We start from the raw sequence: 6,816 nt of genomic DNA on the forward strand, positions 1-6,816 counted from the left end.
AATTCTGTAAAAAATAAAAATAAAATGAATGGGTTTATCATCTCAGAAGAGACATTTAATAGAGGTACTTCGGCATTTTAAATACTGTTTAGTGATGAATTCCTATAATCCCAACTCTTTTCCAGAAACCTCCTTTACATTTCCTTCTAAATTACACTTTCTATTTCAGTCCTTTCTGCTTCCACCTTCTAAAACTACAGAGCCAATCACAGTACCAACTCTCCCTCTCTCTTTGGAGTTACAGCATAGCTGGCCCTACAGCCTCGCTCAGGCTGTGATTTAATGCAACTCGTCTTGTGACCACGAGGGAGGTTCTGATGACACAGGACTTTCCCCTACCAAACCGCCYGTCAAACCTTCTTTACAAGCTGCAGAGAAACATTATATGAGGACATTTCCATTTTGGAGAGTGTTTCAAGACACAGACTAGGCACGGGTCAAGSTGTCCAAAAATGATCCAGGTTTAACTCTCTGGCATTGGAGGATGTTTCTTAATCATAAGAGCTACAAACAGTTTTATTACTTGACATTGGTTTTAATAWGAGAAAAAGCTTCCCTCCTCAAGACCCACTGTTTCCACTGCATGTAAGAGGATAGCAGGCTATTTTAAGCTCTGTTACAGCATCYCTGGCTCAATAAATATACTTTGCTCACTATAAATCCAGGTCCCTCCATCAAAACAACAACATGTGAATTGTACCTCACACTCATGGAGAATTTTTCATAAACAAATGAGCCTCAAAACACTTTCCTAGAAGAATTAAGCTTGGAGATCCTAACTTTCAAACACTAACCTGCGAACAAACTTGAAAAACAGCCCTACAGAAACTGCATAGGAAAGGCATCAATCTTCAGACAGTGCTCTGTCTCCAGATTACAGCCTGGTTCAGCCTGAATCTTGATCAAATTTGCTGTTACACTTTAGAAAATTTCCTTGTGTTATGATTCAAGCTGCACTACAACAAAAACAAGTTGCAACTGAAATCTTATGGGCTTCTGAGGCACAAATGTGACCAGGTCACATGGTGATAGCTCATTTCCTCTTTATTTCCTTCACTGCCAAAAYAACTAAATTGTTATGGTCTACATAGAAGTCCGGATGGTTTGAATTCTTTGGGCTGAAATGGATTCCCTTCTACCTTATGTATCTAGGCAGTCTTTGGAAATGGTCCTGATGCAATCCTGTCTGCTGTCCTTTCGGATACAAGGTAGAGGTGGCTTAAAGCAGACCTTAACCAAACTAGAGAAGCAGGAAGATGCTAAATAGAAAGAAAAGGCTGAAATGAGGGATACTGGGGTGTTTCTCTAAATACCCATGTTTTGTTACCTGCTAATTCCATTCACATACTGTGAAGGGCCTTGTTGTACTTTATGACACAAACATTGGTGTTTGGACAAGTGCCTGTGCCTGCAAATCCGCTCCACATCCGTGTCACCCGAGGGAGAGAAGGCCAGTGCAGAACAGAGCTGATGACCTTACCGTGCTGTCAAACTCAATTTTTCACCTTAAATCAACAGTAACACATACCCACGATTCCTATCTGGGTGTTTGTATAAAGTATGACATTTCCTGCTAACCTGTTGAGTTTGGACACCAATGAAGAAAGGCAATATCAAACCCAGTGAGTCAACATTTCCTTTCCTGAGCTCACACAGCAATATCAGCCATATCTGCTCAGTTTGACGAGCAATATGGGAAGGAGCAGGTGTCTAAAGACAAGACTGTGTAATATAGGCCCTGACAAGTCAAAACAGACAGCCAAACCCAATGCTGCTCCCCCGTGGTGGGAGGAAAGAATAAGGGGCAACAAGGGAGTCTTGCTCTTCCCTCCCGGCAAGTCCCACTTCTAGAACTCTTCTCAGTGGTGGCCAGTGGTAGGGTAAGGGGTAATGGATATAAGTTGAAACACAGGCAGTTCCATCTGCATGTGAAGAACTTCTTTCCTGTGAGGGTGACAGAGCCCTGGCACAGGCTGCCCAGGGAGGCTGTGGAGTCTCCTTCTCTGGAGGTCTTCCAAACTCGCCTGGATGCCGCCCTGTGCCCCGTGCTCTGGGTGTCCCTGCTGGAGCAGGGGGTTGGACTAGATGACCTCTAGATGTCCCTTCCTCAACCATTCTCAACCGTTCTGTGATTCTGTGCGACTCAGGCAGCACAAAGATGAGGAGAGGGCCRTACCTAGAGCAGTTAGGATTGCAAGATGTCATGAAAGCAGCAAYGTGCCCAGGGCAGGCATGCACAGAGCACACACAAAGTGCAACCCTGACCMCAAGGCCTTGCTTTGCAGCAGCCAGCGGGGAGCAGGACACGCAGTGTCCTATAGCAGCCAGGAGAACGGGGGCTGTGGGAAGTGCTAGTCCCTGGCAGATGGCCCAGGTGCAGATTTGCCAGGGTTGGGCTGGAGGATTAAGGAGGCTTTAGAGTCTCTCAGCCCCCGTTAGGTTCAGGACCCGCTATTGCACTCGCCCTGAAGTCACAAATAAGGATGAGCTACATGGATGGCAGTTCAATGGCCCAGCGCAAGTGATGCAGCATGTTCCCAAGGGGAATGTGCCCCTATTCCTGYCAGGATCTCCTAGGCAGAGCACAGGACGTGGCTGACACACAACTCGGCTGCAGGCACCTAGGTGAGCAGCCCCCTCCTCTTTACCCCGACCCAGGGAAGAAAGGTGCATCTCTCCCTAGGCCTCCTTGGGCTGCTGCAAGGAAACAGGACACTGCCCATGGAAGGGTGCAGAGCTCATGGCACTACGCCTTAGACCCCGAGGGCAGGAGGGGACAGGACAGCAGCCTCCTCCCTTGCCTCCTGGCTGCTCAGTGGGCTAGCAGCAGTGACACCTATTTAATCTGATTTCATGACATCTCTCTTTTGTCAACTGTGGGCTTGTTGGGGTCTCCAGGAGCCACAATTCTGGAATTCACTGGTCAAATTGGACCAACTCTGACAGAGATGTAGAGGTCTTGAAAACCTTACACTCTCCCGTGTGCAATCAAAACAGTCAGCTGGGAAGAGGGGGAACTGCCACAAAAATAGATACTAGCTGGTAACTGCGATGGCCCCTTTTGGAAGGTAGCATAGAAAAAGCTACCAAACAGCTGTAAAATGGCTATGAGAAACTGAAAAAGAAATGAATGTAAATCTCACTGCAAGGCTGAAGGAAGCCTATACCTCTCAAAGTAATATCAAGGATTTAGTTAAATAATTGCACTCCGGTAACTGTCTGGAGAAAACCCACTTTGATGTTGTAGGAAACAGCGCGGCCCCAGTGGGTTTTCCAGTAGCTCTGCTGCCAGCTGCTCTCCTCCTTTACTGTACAACTACCTGCACATTCCTCAAGCCGAAGAACTGTTTCCTGCCATTAAAGGTTTGAGCTAAACTGCAAAAAAGACAAGGCTAGAGCCCTTCTCTCACACACATACACATGCTTTTACTGGGCAAGACAGTCCTGGTGCTTTAATACACTACATAGAGACAGGACACCCTTAAGGAGAGACACAGGATGGCAATAAACAGGACATTTGCAGCCAAAAGGCAGGGCTAACCCGGGCTGTCACCTAAGGTTTCCCTTCTCTGAATGGCGAAGTTCAGCTCTGTTCTGAGAAGTGAAATTTTCACGTTAAATTCTGCTTAGTTCCCTCTTGGTTTTCCACACCAACAGATCTTCATATTCCAAATGCAAGTTTTTTGGCTTCTTTTAGTGCCTTAGGCAGGTTATGGGCCACCAAACTGCAAACCTGCACTAAATCTCCTAGACACCCAAACCTCAATTTGAATCATTGGGGCATTTACACCTTTTATAACAAAATGGGTCTTGCAGATAAACCACATGCAGAAAAAAAAATCACAAAGTAACACAGCATAGTAAAAACAGAGGAACTAGATGAAGAGGACAAAAACATTCACAGCTTTTACAAGTGCCTGGGAGGAGAGTAACATGCTCATAGCTCAGGGCTCCTTACAACAAAACCTTTTCTTAGGCAGGCCTTCCAATCTAAGCACAGTTGCATTTTACATTACAACATTTATATAAGATCATAAATCCAYAGATTCCCACAATACTGGCTGAAGACCTAACCTGCAAGGAGAGGCTAACACACACAGAAATAACTTTCATGCAAGCCTTCCTATCCTGTGGAAGATAAGCCTGGTTCTTTCCCTTATTTTATTCCTTGTATTTGCAAATTGTTCTTAGGAGGAGATCAAGGCTAAGCTCCAGATAGGAGTATGCGAGTAGAACGATAAGAACTGTGTGAGATGTAGTTATTTTTTACACTGCATGGGGAAAGTGGGCAACTCAACCCCCCTTTTAGTGCTGCACCTACTGGCGGAGGCCACCACACCGAGCACCAAGCTAAAACCTCTCAGAAGGCTACACAAAAGCTGTGCCAAGCACGGTCGATAGGCCAGACCAGAGACAACTTTGCTTGGAGAACACAGAGCTTTGTCTCCAAGAGTCCTTAGGCTCCTGAAAGTTAAACATCAACTGAAATGACCACTCACGCAAACAACAGAACAGGGACGCGCTTGTACTTCCCACACAAGGAGGGCCCTTGTGTCCCGACACGGAAGCTGCCGTTTGAGGAAGCAGCCACTTCCCAAAGAGAAGAGGCCTCTTCTGACAACAGGAATTGCGCCAGTCTCGCTTCTAATGAACGATCCCCCCTCTGCCCTTGGCCCAGGCCACTGGGCACCCCGAGCGAGGGACGCGATGCTGCGTTCACTCACATCTCCCAACGGGCCTGGCCTAGCTCCGAGGCACCTCCGAGGCTGCGGGATAGCTGGGAGGCAGCAGCCGCTACACAACAGCTCCGGGCGGCCTCCAGCTCAGCGGGGCTTTCCTCAGCGGCAGTTTTATCCRTGTGCCAACCGTCCCGCGCTCTCCCTCCAGGCCACCATTCCCCAAGGAATGGCCGCTGCCAGCGGATCGCTCGGAGGGGCTGGAGAAGCGGGTGCAGAGCCGCATGCGTGGGCTGCGCTCCGACTGCCCACCATGCAGCCGGCAGCACCAGCACCTGCCTCGGGCACCTCCAGGCCCACAGGCAGCTCCCAAAGGAGCGGCAGCGAGAAACGCTGAAAATCACAGGTCAGGGCCAGGCGCTTGTGGCTCAAAGAGCAGGCAAGGCACTTGGGGCAAAGCCACGCTCAGACAACACGAACGGACCGGCTAGGGGCTGAATCACCCCACCGCAGAGCCAGGAGCGAGAATTCCTGTTTGCTTTCATGCTCGGCAGGAAATACCAAGCGCTGCCTCCCTCCCTGTTTGCCCATGGGTTTCCCAGCAAATGTCACYGATCCAGGGGGGAAGTGGGAGCTGGTGGAGTTGGCAAACCTGAAGATTTACAGAGCGCTTGGCAGAGAGAAAATATACCTGCTGGTATATTTTCATTTTTAAGCATTCTTTCAGAAGGACATTATTAATTTTTAATTTTTTAAATGATTTAATTTTAGTGATTTAATGTTATGCTTAAATTAAATACTAATTTTTTAAATGTGAAGAAAACCAATCAGAGTTAGAAATCATTTTCAGCCCCATTTTTCCTTGAGTTCTACAAAGTTAGCATCATTTTTCTTTATGTTTTCCAAGTCTTCTCGCACTAGTTGTTAAGTCTAAGCAGTCCAGCCTGTCGGGCTGCTGGGACAGACTCCCATTCCCTTYGTGTGACCGTCTTGCTGCCAACGCAACACACCCTTTCGCTGTTGTCAGGCGGCGCACGAGAGAGGCTCCTGTTTGCACAAATACCACGCTCCACAACCAGCTGATTCTTCAGAGGAAGCTGGGAAACACGTTCACACAAAGTGCTGGCAAATATATACGGCACAAGAAGAAAAGCAAAATCTCTCTCCACTTGTTTTGAGCCCATAGTTATCTCAGGCATGACTTGGGAACAACAGTACATTCTTCTTCAACATAGAAATGTTTGGAAACTTTGCTTGGACCAGCTGGAACATTTTTTTTTTAATGTAAGTGCTCCCTTGAGGAGCACAGGAAAACACCAAGAAATTGCATGTGCACAGAATATCTTGAAAACGTAACTCACCCTTCCGCAAAGACAGTTCACCTTTTCCTGCTGCAAAAGATCCCAGCTGACAAACACCTCCTCATACTCTAAAATGAAGCCGGTCAAAGGCTGGTTCTCCCTTTCCTTYGTCTGCACTGGAAAACCTGCTCCGTTTGGATGGAGGGGGAGCAGGATACACACCGCTTGCCCAGTCTGCCCACCTGCAGGCCACCCCACCGAGCTCCAGGAGCTCTGCACTCCCGTGGGAAGGCTCCCAGTGCCCAAACGCCACGGAAACACGGCATGCAGACTCACCACTACGGCACCCCTGCCAGGGCACGACCCGCGGCCCAGGAATCCCACTCCTTCCCGCTGCCGCGGCGCAACAGGGAGCAGCGCYGGCTGCAGGAGGGGCAGCCGCAACGCCGGCCGCCTCGGGGCTGGGCAGGGACMCCGTGCGCCGAGCCTGTCACCCGGCACCCGCCACCCGCGGGCGATCTGCCGACGCAGGGGCGGCGGGATTAGGGCTGCGGCAAATATGTGCGTGTCAGCGCTTCATGCCTGCCCGCGCGGGCGCCCGCCGGCCTCGCAGGCGCCGCTTCCCAGCACCGTCCGAGCGGCACCGGGCCCTGCCCTCCGCTCGGAGCCGGTGCCCGAGCCGGCTCGGGGCAGCGGTGGGGTGGAAAACAGCAGGTGACTTTGCTGCTGGCGAGAAGCACAGTCGCTCAGCGGGGGTGACGCGGGTTACGGGTGACAACCCCAGCAAGTGCCACTGAGGCACCCGGGCAAGAAGGCCTGTGTGTGTGTGTGTGTGTGTG

This window comes from Nothoprocta perdicaria, unplaced genomic scaffold, assembly GCF_003342845.1.
Source record: "Nothoprocta perdicaria isolate Ctin4 unplaced genomic scaffold, notPer1 scaffold_150, whole genome shotgun sequence".
Taxonomy (NCBI): Eukaryota; Metazoa; Chordata; class Aves; order Tinamiformes; family Tinamidae; genus Nothoprocta; species Nothoprocta perdicaria.